Raw genomic sequence first — 25,266 nt, forward strand, 5'->3', positions numbered from 1 at the left:
TTGAGGGTTGTTGTTTCAAAAATGGGGTCACTTCTGGTGGGTTTCCATTGCTTTGATACCTCTGGGGCTCTGCAAATGCGACATGGCACCCGAAAACCAATCCAGCAAAATCTGCACTCCAAAGAACACACAGCGCTCTTTCCCTTCTGAGGCCTCCCATGGGCCCAAACGGCAGTTTATCGCCACAAATGGTGTATTGCTGAACTAAGGAAAAATTGGGCAACAAAATGGGGTATTTTGTTACATGTGAAAAGAAGAAATTTTGATAAAAAATTAATTTTTTTTCATTTCACAGCCCAATTCAAATAGATGCTGTGAAAAAACTATGCGGTCAAAATTGTAACAACAACCATAAATTAATTCCTTGAGGGGTGTAGTTTCCAAAATGGGGTCACTATTAGGGAATTCATACTATTTTGGCACCTCAACACCTCTTCAAACCTGGCATGCTGCCTAAAATATATTATAATAAAAAAAAGGCCTCAAAATGCACTAGGTGCTTCTTTGCTTCTGGGGCTTGTGTTTTAGTCCACGAGCGCACTAGAGCCACATGTGGTACATTTCTAAAAACTGCAGAATGTGGACAATACATATTTACTAGTATTTCTCTGGTAAAACCTTCTTTGTTACAGGAAAAAACATTTATAAAATTGAAATTCAGCAAGAAAAATTAAATTTGAAAATTTCACCTCCACTTTGCTTTAATTCCTGTGAAATGCCTGAAGGGTTAAAAAAACTTTCTAAATGATGTTTTAAATACTTTAAGGGGTCTAGATTTTAAAATGGGGTATTTTATCGGGGTTTCTAATACATAGGCCCCTCAAAGCCACTTCAGAACTGACCAGGTACCTTAAAAAAAGGCTTCTGAAATTTTCCTAAAAATATGAGCAATTGCTGTTTATGTTCTAAGCCTTGTAACGTCCAAGAAAAATAAAATAATGTTAAAAAAAATAATGCTTATCTAAAGTAGACATATGGGAAATGTGAACTAGTAACTATTCTGGGTGGTATAATCGTCTGTTTTACAAGCTTGATGCATTTTAATTTTGAAAAATGCAATTTTTTCAAAATTTTCTCTACATTTTGCAATTTTTCACCACGAACATGAAGCCCAATGTGTCACGAGAAAACAATCTCAGAATCGCTTGGATAGGTTTAAGCATTCCGATGTTATTACCACATAAAGTGAAATATGTCAGATTTGAAAAATGGGCTGTAATGTCGGGGTAGGGAGACAGACAGGTGAGCCCTAATCTACCCGCCACTCAGTCCCTGCCTACTTGCACGGCCCATCCTAGGCGACGGCGTACAACTGGGCGACGGTCCCTACGCTCAATAAGTGCACGACAGACAAACAGACAAGGGTACACAGAAGCTAAGGGAAATTGGGCAGTTGTTCACGGCAACACCGTGAGCAACAAGAGTAGTGAACGAGCAGAGTCAAACCAGGAGTGTACGAGGTACCAAACGCAGAGCAGGAGCGTAGTTAGTGAAGCCAGGGTCAATTTGAAGCAGAGGTCAATAGTACTAGCAGGAACAGCAGAGCCAGGAAACAAGACAGAGTCACAGGCAAAGGAAGAGCAGGAAATGAAGGTATAAATAGACAGAAGGCGGGAGCTAGCTCCATCAGGCCAGGCTGTGATAGGTTCTCCCACTCCTAAGCCTACCAGCCTGAGGGGTAGCCTATCGAGTCACTCTATTAGACCTAGGAGCAGATGCAGACTAACCACGGGCGTCGACACAGAAGTTGTGTCTGGCAGATCCTTTACAGTACCCCCCCTTTTATGAGGGGCCACTGGACCCTTCCTAGGTGGACCTGGCTTATTGGGGAACCAAAGATGGAACCTCCTGAGCAATACCCCAGCGTGAACATCCCGGGCGGGTACCCAAGTCCTCTCCTTAGGCCCGTATCCTCTCCAATGGACCAGGTACTGAAGGGATTAAAAACCATGAGAAAAAGGAGTCATAGACTATAAGTACACAAGAAAATATAATTTTATTGTTACACTCAAAAAATATAAAAAGACAGGTACACAACGAGGTGTATAAAATTGAAAGTCGATAGGTGGATCAAGTGTCAAAAATATATACTAACGGAACCTCTTATACTGTTGTACATATGGCATGCCCGTGTTGAGGGTTTTTGACACTTGATCCACCTATCGGCTTTCAATTTTATACACCTCGTTCTGTACCTGTGTTTTTATATATTTTTGTATTTTTTGAGTGTAACAATAAAATTATATTTTCTTGTGTACTTATAGTCTATGACTCCTTTTTCTCATGGTTTCTAATGTTATTGTGGAGTTTTCGCTAGTTTATAGTGACATTTTTGGAGGTAGAACATTTCGCATTGCGGGTGATACCTAGCCAAATTACCATACCTGTGAGACCTTTTTGGTTGTTAATCAGGTACTGAAGGGAGCCTTGGACCATCCTGCTGTCCACAATCTTGGCCGCCTCGAATTCTACCCCTTCAGGGGTGAGAACAGGGACCGGAGGTTTCCTCGAGGTAGCCAAGGATGGGGAGCAGCGTTTCAGGAGGAAGGCATGAAACACGTTGTGTATTTGAAAAGACGGGGGTAACTCCAGCCGGGAGGACACAGGGTTAAGGACCTCAATGACCTTGTACGGCCCTATATACCGGGCCGCAAATTTTTTGAAGATAGCCACACCAGATCCGCGACCACAAACAAGGGGTTAGCAGAACGTCTTCTATCTGCCTGAGTCTTTTGTATGCTCTGGGACGCCTCTAGGTACTTCTGAACCTGGGCCCAGACTGTGCACAGTTCCCGATTAACTACATCTACCTTGGGATTGTTGGAACCACCAGGTGAAACGGAGGAGAACCGTGGATTAAACCCAAAATTACAGAAAAAGGGGGAGACCCCTGACGAGTTACTGACCCGGTTATTAAGGGAAAATTCGGCGAGGGGAATGAAGGAGACCCACTCATATTGACACTCAGAGATAAAACACCTTAAATATTGTTCTAGAGACTGATTAGTCCTCTCAGTTTGGCCATTAGTTTCAGGATGGAAGGCCGAGGAGAAGGACAGATCAATCTCCAACTTTTTACAGAAAGCTCTCCAAAATAATGAAACAAATTGTACCCCTCTGTCAGAAACAATATTAACAGGAACCCCATGGAGACGCAGGATGTGTTTGACAAACAAGGTAGCTAACGTCTTGGAATTGGATAGTTTCTTGAGGGGCACAAAGTGGCACATCTTACTGAAGCGGTCTACTACAACCCACACCACCGACTTGCCTTGAGATGGAGGCAAATCGGTGATAAAATCCATGGAGATATGGGTCCGAGGTCTCTGGGGAATGGGCAAAGAACATAGTAAGTCCGCTGGTCGGGACCTGGGAGTCTTGGACCTAGCACAAATTTCACAAGCGGCAACGTAGGCCTTAACGTCTTTAGGCAACCCAGGCCACCAATAGTTTCTAGCAATGAGGTGCTTGGTACCCAGGATGCCTGGATGGCCAGATAGTGCAGAGTCATGATTTTCCCTGAGTACTTTTAGACGGAATTGCAGGGGAACAAACAGATTGTTCTAAGGAAGGTTCCCGGGAGCTGAACCTTGATCAGCCGCAATTTCGGAGACTAAGTCTGAATCAACAGAGGATATGATTATACCTGGGGGCAAAACACAAGCAGGATCTTCATCCGAAGGAGGGCTGGCCATGAAGCTACGCGACAGTGCATCAGCTTTAACCCCTTAAGGACGCAGCCTAGTTTGGGCCTTAAGGCTCAGAGCCCATTTTTCAAATCTGACATATTTCACTTTATGTGGTAATAGCATCGGAATGCTTAAACCTATCCAAGCGATTTTGAGACTGTTTTCTCATGACACTTTGGGCTTCATGTTCGTGGTAAAATTTGGTCGATATATTCAGTCTTTATTTGTGAAAAATTGCAAAATTTAGAGAAAATTTACAAAAAATAGAATTTTTCAGAATTTAAATGCATCTGCTTGAAAAACAGACAGTTATACCACCCAAAATAGTTACTAGTTCACATTTCCCATATGTCTACTTTAGATTGGCATCGTTTTTTGAACATTATTTTATTTTTCTTGGACGTTACAAGGCTTAGAACATAAACAGCAATTTCTCATATTCTTAAGAAAATTTCAAAAGCCTTTTTTTGAAGGTACCAGTTCAGTTCTGAAGTGGATTTGAGGGGCCTATGTATCAGAAACCCCCATAAAACACCCCATTTTAAAAACTAGACCCCTCAAAGTATTCAAAACAGCATATAGAAAGTTTTTTAACCCTTCAGGCATTTCACAGGAATTAAAGCAAAGTGGAAATGAAATTTGCAAATTTCATTTTTTCTGCTGAATTTCAATTTTATAAAAAAAAATTCTGTAACAGAGAAGGTTTTACCAGATAAATACTACTAAATATGTATTTTCCAGATTCTGCAGTTTTTAGAAATGTCCCACATGTGGCCCTACTGCGCTCGTGGACTAAAACACAAGCCCCAGAAGCAAAGAAGCACCTAGTGCATTTTGAGGCCTCTTTTTTATTAGAATATATTTTAGGCAGCATGCCAGGTTTGAAGAGGTGTTGAGGTATCAAAACAATGGAAACCCACCAGAAGTGACCCCATTTTGGAAATTACACCCCTCAAGGAATTCATTTATGGTTTTTGTTATCATTTTGACCGCACAGTTTTTTCACAGCACCTATTTGAATTGGGCTGTGAAATGAAAAAAATGATATTTTTTCCAATAAGATGTCATTTTTTATCAAAATTTCTTATTTTCACAAGGAACAACATACCCCATTTTGTTGCCCAATTTGTCCTTAGTGCGGCAATACCCCATTTGTGGTGATAAACTGCCGTTTGGGCCCATTGGAGGGCTCAGAAGGAAAGGAGCGCTATGTGTTTGTTGGAGTCCAGATTTTGCTGGATTGGTTTTCGGGTGCCATGTCGCATTTGCAGAGCCCCAGAGGTATCAAAGCAATGGAAACCCACCAGAAGTGACCCTATTTTGGAAACTACACCCCTCAAGGAATTCATTTATGGTTTTTGTTATCATTTTGACCGCACAGTTTTTTCACAGCACCTATTTGAATTGGGCTGTGAAATGAAAAAAATGATATTTTTTCCAATAAGATGTCATTTTTTATCAAAATTTCTTATTTTCACAAGGAACAACATACCCCATTTTGTTGCCCAATTTGTCCTTAGTGCGGCAATACCCCATTTGTGGTGATAAACTGCCCTTTGGGCCCATGGGAGGGCTCAGAAGGAAAGGACCACCATTTGGCCTACTGGAGCTTTTCTGGTGCTAAGTCATGTATGCAGAAGCCCCTGAGGTACCAGTACAGTTGAAACCCCCGAGAAGTGACCCCATTTTAAAAACTACACCCCTTAAGACATTCATCTAGAGGTGTAGTGAGTATTTTGACCCCACAGGTACTGTGTAAAAGATAATGCGCAGCAGATGGTGCAGAGTGAGATTTGCAATTTTATATATATATATGGCATGTCAGTGTCCGATATAGGGTGCCCAGCATGCGCCACCGGAGATCTACACCCCTTAAATTGTAATGTGGGTTCTCCTGGGTATGGCAATACCCTACATGTGGCTGTTATCAGCTGCCTGGGCACACAGCAGGGCTTAGAAGGGAAGGACCACCATTTGGCCTACTGGAGCTTTTCTGGTGCTAAGTCATGTATGCAGAAGCCCCGGAGGTACCAGTACAGTTGAAACCCCCGAGAAGTGACCCCATTTTAAAAACTACACCCCTTAAGACATTCATCTAGAGGTGTAGTGAGCATTTTGACCCCACAGGTACTGTGTAAAAGATAATGCGCAGCAGATGGTGCAGTGTGAGATTTGCAATTTTATATATATATATGCCATTTCAGTGTCCAATATATTGTGCCCAGCATGCGCCACCGGAGATATACACCCCTTAAATTGTAATGTGGGTTCTCCTGGGTACGGCAATACCCTACATGTGGCTGTTAACAGCTGCCTGGGCATACGGCAGGGCTCAGAAGGGAAAGATGAGGGGGGTAAGCTGTGCGGAGTGCATCAGGGTAAATTAAAAATCAAGGGATGTATGATACATTTTAAAACAATCCTTTATACAGAGCCCTGGTTTTTAGGGACACGTGTCACATTGGTATATTGTGACTTTCCTTATCCCCCTCTTATAGCAGACTCTGCACCTCTTTTGACTCTTTCCCTTTCCACCAGTTTGGGGAACTTGTCCTGGAAAGTGTTGCCCTGGTACGATGCGTGTGGCCTCGCTTCCAGAAGTACTGGGTGCCCCCCCTTCCTGGTCCCTAAAGATTAGATCTTGAAATTCCAGGAAAGTTCCCCTCTGTCCTGCACATCGACGTAGCACGTACGCATTGTACAAAGCCATCTGTATGATGTGCCCGGCCAGCTTCTTATACCACACCGCATGGCGCTGTAGGGCTTCAGGACTTGATTTGACAAGTCCATCCCTCCCATGTACCTATTATAGTCCAGGATGCAGTCTGGTTTGGGGGTGGCCTTTCTTTTATATATCCTAAATCTGTAGGTATACCCTGATGCACTCTCGCACAGCTTATACATCTTCACGCCATGCCTTGCCCTCTTACCCGGCAGGTACTGGCGGAATTGAACCCTCCCTTTAAAATGTACCAGGGACTCCTCAATAGAAATACACTTCTCGGGGGTGTATGCTTGGGAAAACCGGGCACTGAAACGGTCTAATAGGGGTCTCCGTTTATACAAACGGTCAAAACTGGGGTCATCTCGGGGTGGGCACGGCTCATTATCAGTATAATGTAAGAAGCGAAGTATTGCCTCATTTATTTATTTTTTTAGGTTCCAGTTCAGTTCTGAAGTTGCTTTGAGGGGCCCATATATTAGAAACCCCTATTAAACACCCCATTTTAGAAACTAGACCCCTCAAAGTATTCACAACAGCATTTAGAAAGTTTATGAACCCTTTAGGTGTTTCACAGAAATTTAGAGCAAAGTAGAGGTGAAATTTACTTATTTTTTTTTTGTCAGAAAATCCTCTTTATACCATTTTTTTTATAACACAAAAAGATTTATCAGAGAAACGCAACTTAATATTTATTGCCCAGATTCTGCAGTTTTGAGAAATATCCCACATGTGGCCCTAGTGCGGTAATGGACTGAAACACCGGCCTCAGAAGCAAAGGAGCACCTAGTGGATTTTGAGCCCTCTTTTTTATTAGGCACCATGTCCGGTTTGAAGAGGTCTTGTGGTGCCAAAACATTGGAAACCCCCCAAAAGTGACCCCAATTTGGAAACTAGACCCCTTGAGGAATCCATTGTAGTTTTCTTGGGTTGCATGCGGCTTTTTGATCAGTTTTTATTCTATTTTTAGGTGGCGTGGTGACTAATAAACAGCAATTCTACTATTGTTTTTTTATTCTATTTTTTTTACAGCGTTCACCGTGCGCTATAAATGACATATTCACTTTATTCTGCGGGGCGATACAATTACGGCGATACCAGATGTTTATAGTTTTTTTTTATGTCTTATGGAGTTTGCACAATAAAATACATTTTGTAAACAATCATTCACTTTTTGTGTTGCCTTATTCTAAGAGCCATAACGTTTTTATTTTTCAATCAATAAAGCCGTGCGAGGACTTATTTTTTGCGTAACGAACTGTAGTTTCGATCAGGACCATTTTTCGGTACATGCGACTTTTTGATCTCTTTTTATTCCATTTTTTGGGAGGTGAAGTGACCAAACAATTGTTATTGTGGTACGGTTTATTTTTTTTTTTTTTTACGGCGTTCACCGTGCGGGATAAATAACAAAATAATTTTGTAGTTCAGGCCGTTACGGACGCGGCGATACCAATTATGTATAGTTTATTTGTTTGTTTATATATTTTTATTAATAATAAATGACTGATAAGGTAAAAAGGGGGATTTTTACTTTTAATACTTTTAAAACTTTTATTTTCTTATTTTTACCCAACTTTTTTAAACTTTTTTTTTACTTTATTACTTTGTCCCACTAGGGGACTTGAGGGCAGGAGGCCCTGATCGCTATTCTAATACACTGCACTTCATGCGTAGTGCAGTGTATTAGAACTGTCAGCTACTCACTGACAGCAAGCATAGTGGGTCCTGACGTTGTCAGGACCCACTAGGCTTCCGTCTATGGCATAGCCGGACGCCATTGTTTGGTGTCCGGTTGCCATAGTCACCATCGCCGGCCGCTATCGTGTAGCAGGCCGGCGATGGCGGATTAACCCCTAAGAAGCCGCGATCGCTATTGAACACGGCTTCTGAGGGGTTAATCGGCAGGGAAGCTCCGCGATCGGTCCCGGCACATTGAGCAGTGATAGTCTGCTGTCGGAAACAGCAGCTATCACAGCTCATGAACGCGCCCCGCGCGAACGGCGCCGTGTTTACTCCATGACATACTATTATGTCATGGAGCGCGAACGATGCACTTACCATGACATAATAGTATGTCCTGGAGCGTTAAGGGGTTAATATTTTTAGACCCAGCCCTATAGGTGACCACAAAGTTGAATCTAGTAAAAAAAAAACGCCCATCGAGCTTGTCTCGGGTTTAGCCTCCGGGCAGATTCTGGGGAATGGGCAAAGAACATAGTAAGCCCGCTGGTCAGGACCTGGGAGTCTTGGACCTAGCACAAATTTCACAAGCGGCAACGTAGGCCTTAACGTCTTTAGACAACCCAGGCCACCAATAGTTTCTAGCAATGAGGTGCTGAACCTTGATCAGCCGCAATTTCGGAGACTAAGTCAGAATCGACAGAGGATATGATTATACCTGGGGGCAAAACACAAGCAGGATCTTCCTCCGAAGGAGGGCTGGCCATGAAGCTACGCGACAGTGCATCAGCTTTAATATTTTTAGACCTAGCCCTATAGGTGACCACAAAGTTGAATCTAGTAAAAAACAACGCCCATCGAGCTTGTCTCGGGTTTAGCCTCGGGGCAGAATCTAGGAAAACCAGATTCTTGTGGTCGGTAAGGACCGTTACCTGATGCCTAGCCCCCTCCAAGAAGTGGCGCCACTCTTCAAATGCCCATTTAATGGCTAAGAGTTCACGGTTGCCCACGTCATAGTTACTCTCAGTGGGCGAGAACTTCTTGGAGAAGTAGGCACAGGGACGGAGATGGGTGAGGGACCTGGTACCCTGGGACAAGACAGCACCCACTCCCACCTCGGAGGCGTCAACCTCCACGATGAATGGCTCCATTTGGTTAGGCTGAATCAGCACTGGGGCAGAGATAAAGCACTTCTTAAGGATCTCAAAAGCCTGGACCGCCACCGGAGGCCAGTGGAGGAGATCAGCACCTTTGCGAGTAAGATCCGTAAGAGGCTTAGCGATGACCGAGAAGTTAGCAATAAATCTCCTGTAATAATTAGCAAACCCCAGGAAGCACTGTAACGCCTTCAGGGAGGCAGGTTGGACCAATGCAGCCACAGCCTGAACCTTGGCAGGGTCCATGCGGAATTCATTAGGAGTGAGGATTTGACCCAAAAATGGTATCTCCTGCACCTCAAACACACATTTTTCGGATTTAGCAAAGACTTTGTTTTCCCGAAGGGCCTGGAGCACCTTCCTGACATGCTCAATGTGGGAGGACCAGTCCTTGGAAAACACAAGTATATCATCAAGGTACACTACAAGAAATACCCCCAGGTAGTCTCTTAAAACCTCATTTATGAAATTCTGGAAGACCGCGGGAGCATTACACAACCCAAAGGGCATGACGAGGTATTCGAAATGACCTTCGGGCATGTTAAACGCAGTCTTCCACTCATCCCCTTCTCTGATTCGGATAAGGTTATAAGCCCCCCGAAGATCAAACTTAGAGAACTATTGGGCCCCCTGAACCTGATTGAAGAGATCAGGAATCAAAGGAAGGGGATACTGGTTTCTTACAGTGACCTAGTTCAAGTTTCGGTAATCGATGCACGGCCTAAGACCACCATCCTTCTTCCCTATGAAGAAGAAGCCAGCACCTACCGGAGAAGTAGAGGGGCAAATGTAACCCTTGGCCAGGCTTTCCTGGATATATTCTCTCATGGCCTCACGTTCGGGACAAGAGAGATTAAACATCCTACCCTTAGGGAGCTTAGCTCCTGGTACCAAATCGATTGCACAATCGTATTGTCTATGAGGAGGTAACACTTCAGAGGCCTTTTTAGAAAAAACATCAGCGAAGTCCTGAATAAACTCAGGTAGGGTGTTCACCTCCTCAGGGAGAGAAATAAAATTAATAGAAAAACAGGACGTCATGCATTCATTACTTCATTTGGTAAGATCCCCAGTATTCCAGTAAAACGTGGGATTATGCATCTGCAACCAGGGAAGGCCTAAAACCAAATCGGATGATAATCCCTGCATCACCAGTACAGAGCACTGCTCCAAATGAATAGAGCCAACAATGAGTTCAAAAACAGGGGTATGCTGCGTAAAATAACCATTAGTAAGTGGAGTCGGGTTTAGGCAAATCAATTAATGGCATAGCTAGAGACATAGCAAATTCCACAGACATAATATTAGCAGAAGACCCTGAAGCCACGAAGGCACTGCCGGTGGCAGACCTACCCTCAAAAGAGACCTGAAAGGGAAGCAAGATCTTATTAGGTTTCATATTTACGGGAAATACCTGTGCGCCCAAGCGACCTCCCTGATGGTCACTTAGGCGCGGAAGTTTTACGGCTGCTCATTCTTACGCCTAGGACAGTTGTTCACTTGATGCTTGTCATCCCCACAGTAGAAGCAATGACCATTCTTCCTGCGGAGCCCTCTACGTTGTTGGGGAGACACCGAGTTGCAATGGTTCATCCAAGATTCCCGTGGAAGAACGAAGCAACGGAACCTCGGGAGCCATCATGGGGAGCCAGAGGAGAAGGCACAAAAATGTTCAAGTCGTCGTTCCCTGAGACGTCGGACAAGACGTACCACTAAAGCCATAACCTGATCTAGAGAGTCAGAAGAGGGATAGCTAACTAATAGGTCTTTCAGGGTGTTCGACAGACCCAATCTAAACTGGCACCTCAAGGCAGGGTCATTCCACTGAGAAGCCACGCACCACTTCCTAAAGTCAGAACAGTACTCCTCAACGGTTCTCTTACTCTGACGTAAGGTCACCAGCTGACTCGCGGCAAAGGCAGTCTTGTCAGTCTCGTCATAGATGAGCCCGAGAGCAGAAAAAAAAAGGTCAACAGAGGAAAGTTCAGGGGCGTCAGGATCTAAGGAGAAGGCCCATTCTTGGGGGCCGTCCTGGAGCCGGGACATAATTATACCCTGGCTCTCAGAACCTGAGGAGTGGGGTTTAATCGGAAATAGAGCCTACAACTCTCCCGAAAGGAGAAAAAGTCTTCCTGTCCCCTGAGAACCGGTCAGGCAACTTGAGGTGTGGTTCAAGAAGTGAGGTGGAGGGCACTATCTGATTAGCATCACGCTCGTTACACCTCGGAGCCAGGGCTTGGACCTGTAGGGAGAGACCCTGCATTTGCTGAGCCAGGGTCTCAAGGGGGTCCATAGTTGTGTAGGAACCAGGGTAGAAAAGGTATTTGGGCCTGTGATTATGTAATGTCGGGGTAGGGAGACAGACAGGTGAGCCCTAATCTACCCACCACTCAATCCCTGCCTACTTGCACGGCCCGTCCTAGGCGACGGCGTACAACTGGGCGACGGTCCCTACGCTCAATAAGTGCACGACAGAAAAACAAACAAGGGTACACAGAAGTTAAGGGAAATGGGGCAGTTGCCCACGGCAACACCGTGAGCAACAAGAGTAGTGAACGAGCCGAGTCAAACCAGGAGTGTACGAGGTACCAAACGCAGAGCAGGAGCGTAGTCAGTAAAGCCAGGGTCAATTTGAAGCAGAGGTCAGTAGTACTAGCAGGTATAGCAGAGCCAGGAAAAAAGACAGAATCACAGGCAAAGAAAGAGCAGGAAATGAAGGTATAAATAATAATAATAATAATAATAATAATAATCTTTATTTATATAGCGCCAACATATTACGCAGCACTTTACAATTTAGAGGGAACATGAAACAAACAATATCAGACATTACATAGTGACAAAGTTCATTTACAATTCAAACCTGGGGAGTGAGGACCCTGCTCGCAAGAGCTTACAATCTATGAGGACATAAGGGAGACACAAAGTGTAATAGTGTTTGTTCTGTACAATGGTCCGGCCATTTTTATACACATGCGGTGGTAACATAAAGCTGCATGAGCCGGTCACCAGCCAGTATCCGTGTATGACGGACATGAAGAGAAGGAGTGTGAGGGAATCTTATTCTGATGACTAATCTAAATGGAGGGCCATGGAAAGGAGTCAGATTAGGGAATGTTATAGGCCTGTCTAAATAGATGTGTTTTCAGGGCACGTTTAAAACTGTGGATATTGGGAATTAATCTGATTGTCTGGGGTAGCACATTCCAGAGGACGGGTGCAGCACGAGAGAAATCCTGGAGACGGTAGTGGGAGGTTCGGATTATGGAGGATTTTAATCTAAGGTCGTTGGCAGAACGTAGAGCCCGAGTAGGGTGGTAGACAGAGATGAGGGAGGAGATGTAAGGAGGTGCAGCACTGTGGAGAGCTTTGTGGGTGAGAGTAATAAGTTTGAATTTTATTCGGAAGGGGATGGGCAACCAGTGAGGTGACTGGCACAGATTAGAGGCGTTGGTGTAGCGGTTGGTCATAAAGATGAGCCTGGCTGCTGCATTGAGGATAGATTGGAGAGGGGAGAGTTTAGTGAGGGGAAGACCGACTAGTAATGAGTTACAGTAGTCAAGACGAGAGTGAATCAGAGCAACAATGAGAGTTTTGGCAGTTTCCTCCGTAAGAAAAGAGCGGATTCTAGACATGTTTTTGAGGTGAAAATGACAGGAGCGTGAAAGTGATTGTATGTGAGGAGTAAAGGAAAGATCTGAGTCAAAAATAACCCCGAGACAGCGGGCGTGCTGCTTAGGAGTTATGATAGTGCCACACACAGAGATGGAGACATCAGGTTTAGGGAGGTTAGTAGATGGTGGGAACACAAGGAGCTCAGTTTTAGAAAGATTCAGTTTCAGATAGAGAGAGGACATGATGTTAGAGACAGCGGACAGACAATCACTGGTGTTCTGTATTAGAGCAGGGGTGATGTCACGGGAAGAGGTATATAATTGGGTGTCATCAGCGTAGAGATGGTACTGGAAGCCAAATCTGCTGATAAATAGACCGAGGGCGGGAGCTAGCTTCATATGGCCAGGCTGCGATAGGTTCTCCTACTCCTCAGCCTGCCTGCCTGAGTGGTAGCAGATCGAGTCACTCTATCAGACCTAGGAGCAGATGCAGACTGATTAACCACGGGCGTCGACACAGAAGCTGTGTCTGGCAGATCCTTTACATGGGCTCTGAGCCTTAAGGCCAAAACAAGGCTGCGTCCCTAAGGGGTTAAACTTAATTTGCCAACTGGATGCCCAAACACTTAGTTTGTTTAAATCTGCTTGCAATTCACGAACATCTTCCATAGACTGAACTATATTACATAGATTGGTGTCATCTGCAAAAAAAGAAATAGTGCTATTAATCCCATCCTCTATATCATTAATAAATAAGTTGAATAATAGTGGTCCCAGCACTGAACCCTGGGGTACACCACTTCTAACCGGGGACCATTCAGAGTAGGAATCATTGACCACAACTCTCTGGATACGATCCTTGAGCCAATTCTCAATCCAATTACAAACTATACTATCTAAACCTATAGTCCTTAATTTACCCATTAGACATCTATGAGGGACAGTGTCAAAGGCCTTTGCAAAGTCCAAAAACACTATATCCACAGCGGCCCCTCTGTCTAGGCGTCTGCTCACCTCTTCATAAAAACATATCAGGTTAGTTTGACAACTTCTGTCCTTAGTAAAACCGTGCTGGCTGTTATTTATAAGACTATTTTTGTCACATAATCCTGTATATAGTCCCTCAATAGGCCCTCAAACATTTTCCCCACGATGGATGTTAAGCTTAGTGATCTATAATTATCCGGGGAAGACCTAGAGCCCTTTTTGAAAGTAGGCACCACATTTGCCCTGCGCCAGTCCCTTGGCACTATACCAGTCACTAGAGAATCTCTAAATATTATGAAGAGGGGGACTGAAATAACTGAATAAAGCTCCTTAAGAACTCTAGGGTGTAACCCATCTGGTCCCAGGGCCAGGGGCGTAGCTAAAGGCTCATGGGCCCGGGTGCAAGAATTCAGCTTGGGCCCCCTACCCCTCCCCAGCACTACCATCATCATCAGACCCCTGTGCGCTCCTATGCCCAGACGCCTTGCCCAACAGCCCCCATAGTATAATGCCCCCACACAGTTAATGCTCCCATAGCTGCCCCCACACAGTATAATGCCCCAAAACGTATACTGCCCCCCATAACAGCCCCATACCGTATAATGCTCCCCATATCAGCCCCCCATACAGTATAATGCCCCCCACAATATCAGCCCCCCATACAGTATAATGCCCCCATATGTGCATAATTACTTACCTATCCCCGTTCCCACGTCGAGTGGAGATCCTTCGCTTCCTCCGGTGTGTGCTATGAGTGACTCAACGAGGCAGGCGTGATGATGTTGCTACATCCCGCCTGCCTGCGTCGAGCCGCTCAGGGCACAGGGAATGCTGGATCAAGGAGATGTCAGCTTATTGCTCCAGCATTGATTGGAACCGGGACCTCGGTGAGTGACTCACGAACCCCCAGGGGGACGCAATCCAGATTGTAGGGATGTCACGATACCAAAATTTGGACTTCGATACCGATACTTCGTTTACTTTGCCAACAGTAATTTAAAAAAAGTTATTTCATTTTCTAATGTGAGGCGCGAGGTGTGATGATGAATTTTGAATTTGCCTCACATTAATAGTAATTAACCCCATCATGTTTCTCAGTCATAATGGTTTAATATGTAAGGTACATGATGGGGTTAATTACTATTAATGTGAGGCACATGGAGGTTAAATTCATCAACGCACCTTGTGCCTCACAATTAGGCCCCGTGCACACGACCGTAAATAACTTCAGTTTTTGCGGACCGCAACTGCGGTCCGCAAAAATGGACCCATTCACTTTCATTGAGCGCGGACACATTTCCGTAGCGCTACGGATGGGTGTCCGTGCCGTAGAAATGTTCAGAAAATTATGGAACATGTCCGTCCTTTTGCATTTTGCGGGCCATGCTCCCATACTTTGTCAGTAGGACACAAAGTTTTTAGCCCCACACACAAACAACAAACAAATAAACCTGTGCGAAGCCGGGTAACTAAAAAAAAACAGCAGCAGCACCTTACAGATATAAGGGCAAAGATATAAAGAATTTCATAATTTTTACACTCTGACAAAACACATTACTATTTTAAAAAATGCATTAGTAGATATCAGTTTGATATGTCAGAAATGTATAGCGCCTAATACTGAAATAAAGCGACACTACTGTAGGTGCTAATTGTATTAAGAAAAAGGGCAACATGGTGATTAGTTTATTAAAAGCTGCATAAATTATCTTATAAAAGATGGAACACAAGTGTGGAGCGTAAAACTCGTCCGTGTGCTGTACGTGGAAATCACTCACTGCACACGGACCCATTGATCTCAATGGGGCTGTTCTCACTGCATGTCCTATATTGGTGCATTTTCAAGCACCAATGCTCCCATTGAAGTCAATGGGTGTGTGAAAACCGTGCACAGCACACGGATGCACATCCGTGTGCTGTGCGTGATTTGCACAACAATTCCATTGAAAAAAAAACAGAGGTGCTTTGCGAGTGCTTGAAAAACGCATGCCACTCGCAAAGCACACTGATGCAACAACGCAACTCACACGGACAAATTTACGCACGCAAATCTGTCACGCTCGTGTGAACGTAGGGGTTCTCTCTTCCTGTGCCATACTGCAACAGACTCTCCCAGAGCTTGGGTGTTTTTTGTTGTACTGTTTTTTGTTGTAATGTTAATTGTCGCTTTGCACGCTGCATCTCTTGTCCCTCTTTGCAATAATTAAAAGGTGGGAGGTATGCGGTTACTTACAATCTTCTCCAATGCATGGTTATTCCTTACTCTTCATGAGAATAGATAATGAGTAGGGTGTTTATTGAAGAGGTCCAAATGATCCTGTACCATATGACCTGTAGTTATTAGATCCTACAGTACCCTGGTGTAAAAACTACTTGTATGACTCTAGTGGTTAAACTAAGCACAACCCTTCCTATCCCAAAGGTGACAATTAATATTACACCTCTGGTAGCTGAGACATTTTTCACACTTCTGGCTTGGTTTAGATATTATTCAATGAAAAATTCATCAAACATCCCTTAGACCAGATATTTTTTAAGGCAGATATTCCCTGGAGAGTGTATATGCTGATATTCCATTTTGTACTTTAGTACTCTTTGTACCTTTAAAAATGTATTTTGACAAAATTAAAAATTAAGGCAAACTAAATATGTTCAGACACAAAAACCATAGAAACGCATGTTATATCCATATGATTACCTGCTAGGTCTCTATTGCATCTAGTGAATGAGCAGGAAAGAATATGTGTTATTATATCACTCCTGTATTGCTTACAGTAGTTTATGTTCTCCCTTCTAAAATGAGTCCACAATTAGGGTTATTGTTACTTTGGAATGGTATTTTTTTGTTGGCCACCACACCTACTAATTTTGTACTTTTTGCTTATCTGGCCTACACTTTTGTCTAAGTGCATTTTTTACCCATACTTTTCCAACTTCTGGAGAGCGTGCAAGCTTATAGGAAGTGATTGGAGGACTATCAAAGCACCATAGTGATAAAAAAGTAAAATGACACAAACTATAAATAATAAAAAAAAAGTAGTTAGTTATTCAACTGTTAATCTACAAGACTTTCTGTAAACTCCCATCAGTAATATGTGGAGAAATCTTGCAGAGGAAATGCCATCTACTCTTTATCCCTTCTACAGTATTTTACCTAGGGACAGGCGAAGGCTGAGGTGGGGAAGGGCTATGCTTGCCTGGTCCCTCATTGATGACAGATGTCACACAGTGGGGTGTGGACCCACTGGGCCGTACCGCGTAGCCGATAGGCAGCTGGCCAACCAGGTACAATACAATGTCTATAGGCACGGTAGCACAGGATACAGGGTACAGACAGCAGGAACGGGTAACACTGGGAACTGGAAAACACTAGGAGACCATTTGCAAGACAAACTTTAGGTATACAACAACGCTCAGGCAATGATCAAAAGGGCAGGAGACAGTCTCTGAAGCAGGAAGTGAGAGTCGGCGTCTCCCAGAAGGGAGATACCGCCGAGAACTAACATGTCCATGGCCGCGGCCGTCAGAGGGTAAGTCAGAACGACGGGCCGCGGCCATAAACGTTTCAGTATCCCCCCTCTTACGCCCCCTCTTCTTGGGGTCAGAGGGGGAGAGAAACTTCTTCACGAGGATAGGAGCATCGATGTTCTCCTCTGGCTCCCAAGACCTCTCTTCTGGAACAAATCCCCTCAAATCCACCAGATAAAACGTCCTTCCTCCCACTTTCTTGGTGGCCAGTATTTCCCTTACTTCAAAAGTCCCTGACGAGCCGCCAGGAGCCACTGTGGAACTAGGAGTCCTGGAGTAGCATTTCAGAACCACGGGCTTCAGCAGGGAGACATGGAACTAGTTAGGGATATTGAGGATAGGAGGCAGCCGAAGCTTGTAAGACATAGGGTTAATTTGTAGCAGAATCTCAAAGGGTCCGAGGAACCTGGCAGCAAATTTGCAAGTCGGCACCCGCAGCTAGATGTTCCTGGAAGACAGCCAGACCTTCGTACCTGGAAGAAACTGAGGAGGCTCTCATCTTCTAGTGTCTGCCTTTCTCTTCATGCGGTCCACCGCCAGCAGAATAGAAGATCGGGTCTGTTGCCATATCTGCAGAAAATCCCTGAAGGTAGAGTCGGCTGCAGGCACCTGGGATATAGTAGAGACAGGAAGAGGTATTCGAGGATGTTGGCCGTAGACGATGAAGAACGGACTGGAGGTGGTGGACTCACTAGTATGGTTATTATAAGAGAACTCAGCCCACGGGAGCAACTGCACAAAGTCATCATGCTGCCTGGAAACAAAGTGCCGCAGATAATTCTCCATAATCTGGTTAACCCTCTCGACTTGACCATTGGACTGGGGATGGTAGGCCGAGAAAAAATCCAACTTTACACCGAGTGGACCGCAGAGTGCTCTCCAGAACTTTGAGGTGAACTGGACCCCTCGATCTGAGACAATATGCAGAGGCAAGCTGTGCAGACGGAAGATGTGTTGAATGAAGAGATCAGCCAGTCGAGCAGCAGAAGGCAGGCCAGTCAGGGGACCAAAATTAGCCATTTTGGAAAATCGATCCACCACCACCCATATCACACTGCATCCAGCAGAGAGAGGCAGATCTGTGACGAAGTCCATTGCAATATGTTGCCAGGGAGCATCGGGCGCAGGTAGTGGTTGGAGCAGACCAGCTGGTCTGGAGTGGGCAACTTTATTTGCTGCGCATACCGTACAGGAGGGGACAAAGTCCATGACGTCTTTGGGCAGTGTGGGCGACCAGAACCAACGGGTAATTAGGTATCGGGTCTTACGGGCACCCGCGTGACCTGCCAGCTTGGAACTGTGACCCCCAGCGAAGGATTCTTCCTCTGTCTGCCAGAGGTACAAAGGTCCTTCCCGGAGGAATGTCTCTAACTTGCAGAGGATTGACAGAGAAGATGCAGGAAGGATCAATAATATTCTGTGGGGACTCCACAGTGTCTGTTTCAAACTACCTAGACAAGGCATCGGCCCTCACATTCTTGTCGGCAGGTCGGTAGTGGAGTTCGAACCGGAACCGAGCAAAGAACAACGACCACCTGGCTTGACGAGGATTCAGCCGCTGAGCTGTCTGAAGATAGGTCCGGTTCTTGTGGTCCGTGAAGACAAGGATAGGATGAGCTGCGCCCTCTAGTAGGTGTCTCCACTCCTGCAGGGCCAGCTTGATGGCCAGTAACTCCCGATCCCCAATTGAGTAGTTGCGCTCTGCGGGAGAAAACAGCTTAGAATAGTAGCCACATATTACAGTCTTGCCTTTCGAACCTCTCTGGAACAACAGTGCACCAGCACCAACAGAGGAAGTGTCCACCTCTAACGAAAACTGTAGGGAAACATCAGAGTGATGAAGAATAGAGGCTGACGTGAAGGCCTTTTTTAAGGTTTTAAATGCGGCTTCTGCCTCTGGAGTCCACTCCTTGGCATTCATGCCCTTTTTGGTGTGGGTGGAGAAGGGAGCCGTCAATGAAGAGAAGTTGGGAATGAACAGCCGGTAGAAGTTGGCGAATCCCAGGCAGCGTTGTATGGCCCTTAAGCCTTGAGGGCGTGGCCATTCCAGGACAGCCTTTACCTTCTCAGGGTCCATTTTGAGGCCCTGATTGGAGATGATGTAGCCCAGGAAGGGTAGAGACTTTTTTTCAAACATGTACTTCTACAGCTTGGCATAAAGATGATTCTCCCTTAATCAAAGCAAAACCTGGCGGACATGACTTTGATGAGTTACAGGATCTGGGGAAAAAATCAAAATGTCATCGAGATACACCACAACAAAGACATAGAGGAGATCACGAAAAATGTAATTGACAAATTCTTGAAACACAGCGGGGGCGTTACACAGGCTAAAGGGCATGACCAGGTATTCGTAGTGCCCATCACGTGTATTAAATGCCGTTTCCCCTCGTCACCCTGACGAATCCGGATTAGATTGTAGGTCCCCCGCAGGTCTAGTTTAGAAAAAAAATTGCCCCCCCCCGTATGCGATCAAACAATTCCGAAATCAAAGGCAATGGGTACCTGTTCTTCACCGTGATCTGGTTGAGGCCTCGGTAGTCAATGCAGAGTCGGAGGTATCCGTCCTTCTTTTTGACAAAGAAAAACCCGGCTCCGGCCGGGGATGAGGATTTACGTATGAAGCCCCTCTCCAGATTCTCCTTAATGTTGGCTGACATAGACTGGGTTTCAGGTAAGGAGAGAGGGTATACTCTTCCGTGAGGAGGGGACGAATCAGGAACCAAGTCGATAGGACAATCATACGCTCGATGTGGTGGCAACGTCTCTGCTTCCTTCTTGTCGAAGACGTCTGAGAACAGAGAGAGTAACAAGGTGGCAACACTGCCAATGATGCGGAGGAGACTGAGGCGGATGGATATGCCCCAGGCAGTGGTTGAGACACTTGGTACCCCACTGGAGAACCTCACCGGAGTTCCAATCCAGGACAGGGCCGTGTAGACGGAGCCAAGGCAAACCCAGCAAGCCCGGGGTTGACGGCCTTGGGCAGGACAAACAAGGAGATAAGCTCAGAGTGAAGGGCTCCCACTTGAAGCCTCAATGGCTTGGTCACAGACAAAATTGGGTCAGGCAGCGGCAGTCCATCTACCGAGGCAACGATCAACGGCCTTTCCAGCAAAACAGTGGGCAACTGAAGAAGATCCACAAGGTCTTGGCAGATGAAATTGGCTGCAGAGCCAGAGTCCAGGTAGGCAGAGACCGGATGTGGACTATCGCCAGCGACAATGGAATGAACACTTTGGAGGAGAGTTCCTATTAAATGCTGTATCGCCCAGGGTGGTCTCTCCAACCAATCCTAGGTGTCTGAGTTTTTTGGCTTCTGGGCACACAGACGAACGATATGGCCAGTGAGGCCACAATATAGGCAGAGTCCAGAGGTGTGTCTGCGCTGCCTCTCCTGGACTGACTGTTTAATCTGGTCCACCTGCATAGGAACTTCGGGTGGAGCAGTAGAAGCAGGCAAGAGGGGTTGCTGGAAGTTGGGTGCCAGTCTAGGAAGCCGTCTCTCCTATCGAACCTCTTGAGACCTCTCCTTGAGCCTTATATCCACTCGAGTGGCTAATAGAATCAGGTTGTCCAAGGTAGATGGTAGATCCCGGGCAAGAAGTTCGTCCCTGATCTCGGGTGATAGGCCATGCCAGAAGGAAGCTACCAACGCCTCATTGTTGCAAGACAGTTCTCCTGCCAGGGTCCGGAACTGGATGGTGTACTCGCCCACAGAGGCAGCTCCCTGGCTAAGGTTCAGCATAGCAGTGGCTGCCGACGAGACTCATCCAGGCTCCTCAAACACCATACAAAATAACTGCACGAACCCCTGGAAGTCTTGGGTCTCAGGTTCCTGTCATTCCCAGATTAAGTTCGCCAACGCCAGGGCCTTGCCGGCAAGTAAGGAGATAATTGAGGCAATCCTGGCTCCGTCTGAAGGGAATGCTCTAGCGCGCAGGGTGAAGTGGATATGACACTGGTAAAGAAATCCCCTACACGCGCTTGCGTCTCCATGGAAACGAGGTGGCAGTGAGAACCGAGGATCAGAACCAGAGCTGCCAGGAGGTGTAGCAAGAGATACAATCGCAGGGACTTGAACAGTTACAGAGAAGGAAGCAGCTAGTGCCCCAAGCTGCTGTGCCATGGAATCTACTGCCACAAGAAGTTGATCCTGTCGTGCTCGCAAATCCTGCAGGCCCGCCTGCATGGCTTGGGAGGGTGACAGACCTTTGAATTGACCAGCGGGATCCATGGCCTGAGCGTACTGTCACGCAGCGGGGTGTGGACACACTGGGCCATACCGCGTAGCGGATAGGCAGCTGGCCAACCAGGTACAACACAATGTCTATAGTCCAGAAAGGGTACCTGTGGCAATGTAGACAGTAGCGGTGATTCAGGCTTAAGATAAGGCTCCAGCAGCAGACACACACCCAGTGGATGTAAATCAGCAGATGCAGCGGAAGACACAACTCGACTTCAACTCTAGACGGCACAGAGGCACGGTAGCACAGGATACAGGGTACAGGCAGCAGTAACGGGTAACACTGGGAACTGGACAACACTAGGAGACCATTTGCAAGACAAACTTTAGGTATACAACAACACTTAGGCAATGATCAAGAGGGCAGAGACCTTTTTATAGTCCAGCGCGTGCCCTGCGGGAGACAGTCTCTGAAGCAGGAAGTGAGTGCCGGCGTCTCCCAGGAGGGAGATGCCGCCGAGAACTCACATGTCCATGGCCGCGGCTGTCAGAGGGTAAGTCAGAACGACGGACCGCGGCCATAGCCGTTACAACGGAGCAGTGGGGTAGGTGTCTGCAGAACTAGATTGGCTTATAGCTAGGAGATGATCTGATTTGAGGTCTGTAAGAAGAAGCAGGAGACTATAGGGACACATGAAACTTTGCTAGTATTGTTTGTTAGTTATTTTTCACACTTCCTGTCTCTTCACGTTTCTTTTATTGGCTGTGGCTTTTGTTCATTTGAATCACATGTACAAATACATTAAGTTATTCCTATAGCTTTGTACTTATCATTAAAATAGTATGTACGACATATATTCCAACCCATTCTACCACTAGGTAGATCACTGTTGATATTTGTTGTTTTACCAAGTGTAATAGTACTTAATGAATTAAAACAATTTTCAGGTATTTCTACTTATAAGATTAATCTATGCTTATAGGGTTAAGAATAATTTGTTCAGCAAGAATAATGTGTATGGCCTTGGAGCTCAGTTAGTTTGTTTTCATTAGACATGCGCAATAGAGCACGCCAGCAGAATGATAGAAATAACATTTTAGCATTTTAGTATTTTCCTGCAGTAATGTATCTATATTTTACTTACGGTGTATTAGTATTCCTTAGTGCTCCATCCACGTCTTAAAGGTCCAGCGTGTGCAAAATTCTAAATTGTCTCACCAATCCCTGTTGCCCCCAGGACTATTAAAGGTACCTTCACTTTCCACCAGGTACCTGAGTGATATTAGACCAACATAGTGTTTTCCAGTGAAAGTTCCTGTATGCACCTGTACCCAGTCCGCTATTGCTATCTGTGGTCAGCCTGTATCCGGTTATCCATTACCAGTTTGTATTCAGTCCGCTGTTGCTATAAGTTGTTTGCCAGTGTCCAGCTACCCGCTACCCGCTACCTGCCTGTGTCCTTTGTCAGCTTCCATCCTTCAAGGTACCATCTGCTAGTGCCTATTTCATGTCTGTTTGGCCAGCAACTACTCCACCGGGACTACCTCAAGAGGTAGCAACCTGATAGGCTTCCCACAGCGAAGACCAGATCCCTGTATAGGGGTTAAAGGGTTAAGACTGGGGAGGCTGCTTAGATAATGCCCTTAGAGGTGGCCCTAAGCCAAGCCAGTGGAGCAGCCCAGTGGGTCCAAACACCTGCTGGTCGTAACACCTTTTGTTATAAATAAAGCGAACTTTGGGACCTCCCTCAGATTACATTATAGGCTACCTGATGATCTGCATATTAGTTATCTCCTGGCCGGTAAAACCTCTGATTATCGACAACTTCTATTAATGAAGGGATTACTCTAACACACGCATCATGACCCATTCATTCTGACAACAGACGGAAGTCCCAGCCCATTGACTCCTAACAATGCTATCTTCTAATATGTCTCAATAACATGGCACTTTATTATAAGTGATGGAAGGTTCTGTCAGTGTCAAAGGCGTTTAAGTACTTTACCGATCACCACTTCCCTTATGATTTGACAATAGTTGTGAATCCCAGTTCATGGATTCCTACAGATGTTATCATCTAACATGTCTCATTTCCCTTTAAGTCCTGTGATAGTACTGATCTGTGTCTTCCCAGCACTGTTTCTTCAGTTTTGATCTCCCAGTTTGATATCTTTCTACCAAACTGACCAACTATCGCACAGTATGACTTCTGTTTTATGTGATCAAAAGACTGTTTGATCAAGCTGGATTTGGTTGGATGAGTTCCAGAATCTTCTACATTCTGAAACTATTTGTGAATGTAACTTTTGGCTCTTTTATCTGAAACAACTGCAATTTTAGGCTTAGCAGTCATTTAAAAGGCTCTTGGTGAGCCATGTGTATACATTAACTGTTCAGACATCCTTATCTATTTTTCAAGTCCAAGAAGAATAGCAACTGTGTATTATTGGCCATGGTGTAAAGTACATCTAATGCAAACAGAAAACACACTATACTATACAAAGAAAATATCTATTCCAGCTATTACACTCCTGGATGATTCTCTGAAGTTATGTATTTTTTCATTATTAATTAATATTTATTCAATTATTATCAAAAGCAGAAGATTGCAATTTCCTACATAGATATTTACATTCAGTTTTTAGAAAACATCTTAAAATGAAGTACTTACCCATATATGCTGGTGATTTTGCCCTTGGCTGCCACTGTTTAACCGCTTACTGGCCAGGACTAAAAGGGCCTTAATGACCAGCTAAATTTTTGCCCCTTTTTTCCTCTCTGCATTTCAGCACCCATAAACATTTTTATTTTTTCATTGACGTGGCTGCATGAGGCCTTGTTTTATACGGGAGAAATTATATATTTTTTCGACACGGTTTGGAATTACGACAAGTTACTGTGCAAATTATATACTTTTTTGTGGTGTGATGGTAAAAAAATATGTATTTCAATATTGTTTTTGTTTAATTTTTATAACATTCATGTTTCACACTAAAGAACCTGTTAAATAACATTTTCTCTGCTCTAACAGTAGACTGAACTGACAGCCCTGAGGTTATTCTAGGTCTCCAGGACTAACTACAAAGAGGTTCCCCAGTTTCCGATTAGGTTACTGGGAGACCCGGTGACCCTATCAAAGGAGGGAATCTCCTTTGATCATGCCCTATCCCAGCCGTAGTCAAGAAGTTGCTCTAAGAACAGGAGCTGTTAGTAACAGCTCGTTCTTAGAGCATGAGCACTCGCTCAAGCGATCATAAGCCTCTTCTACAGCGAAGCCAAAGACATTGTTGCAGGCTAAGTACCTGCCCCAGCTGCCATCAAAAACAGTGGGTGGTCATTAAGGTGTTAATACCTGCATTTAATGTAAACAATAACTGTGTTGTGTCATCTTTTTGACATCACAACTATGTGGTCACATGACATATGTCATCACAAGGATGACATATCATGGCATTATTATTATTGTTGTTTAGATAAGGCAAGGGGAATAGGGATGTATTAAAAAAAGTAGGTTTTTTTTCGTTTGAGATAGTTTATGTAAAAAAATGTTCATTAATGTTAATTAATTATCTACATAATAATATTAAAACAATAAAAAATACCCACTTAGCACTCTGCTATGTGTGTCAGCCCTCTCTGGCTCAGGGGATTAATATATTTAATACCCATCTCTTAGACACAAACCATTGACTGCTCTAT

General features: G+C 44.9%; 1 protein-coding gene across 1 annotated transcript in view; it reads right to left on the reverse strand.

Annotated features, from left to right (window-relative positions):
• The window catches only part of LOC142737586 (UPF0462 protein C4orf33 homolog), a 102,931-nt gene that overhangs the window by 58,439 nt on the left and 19,226 nt on the right, over nucleotides 1–25,266 (reverse strand). The window lies entirely within an intron of this gene.

The sequence above is a fragment of the Rhinoderma darwinii genome, chromosome 1, assembly GCF_050947455.1.
Source record: "Rhinoderma darwinii isolate aRhiDar2 chromosome 1, aRhiDar2.hap1, whole genome shotgun sequence".
In the NCBI taxonomy this organism is placed as follows: Eukaryota; Metazoa; Chordata; class Amphibia; order Anura; family Rhinodermatidae; genus Rhinoderma; species Rhinoderma darwinii.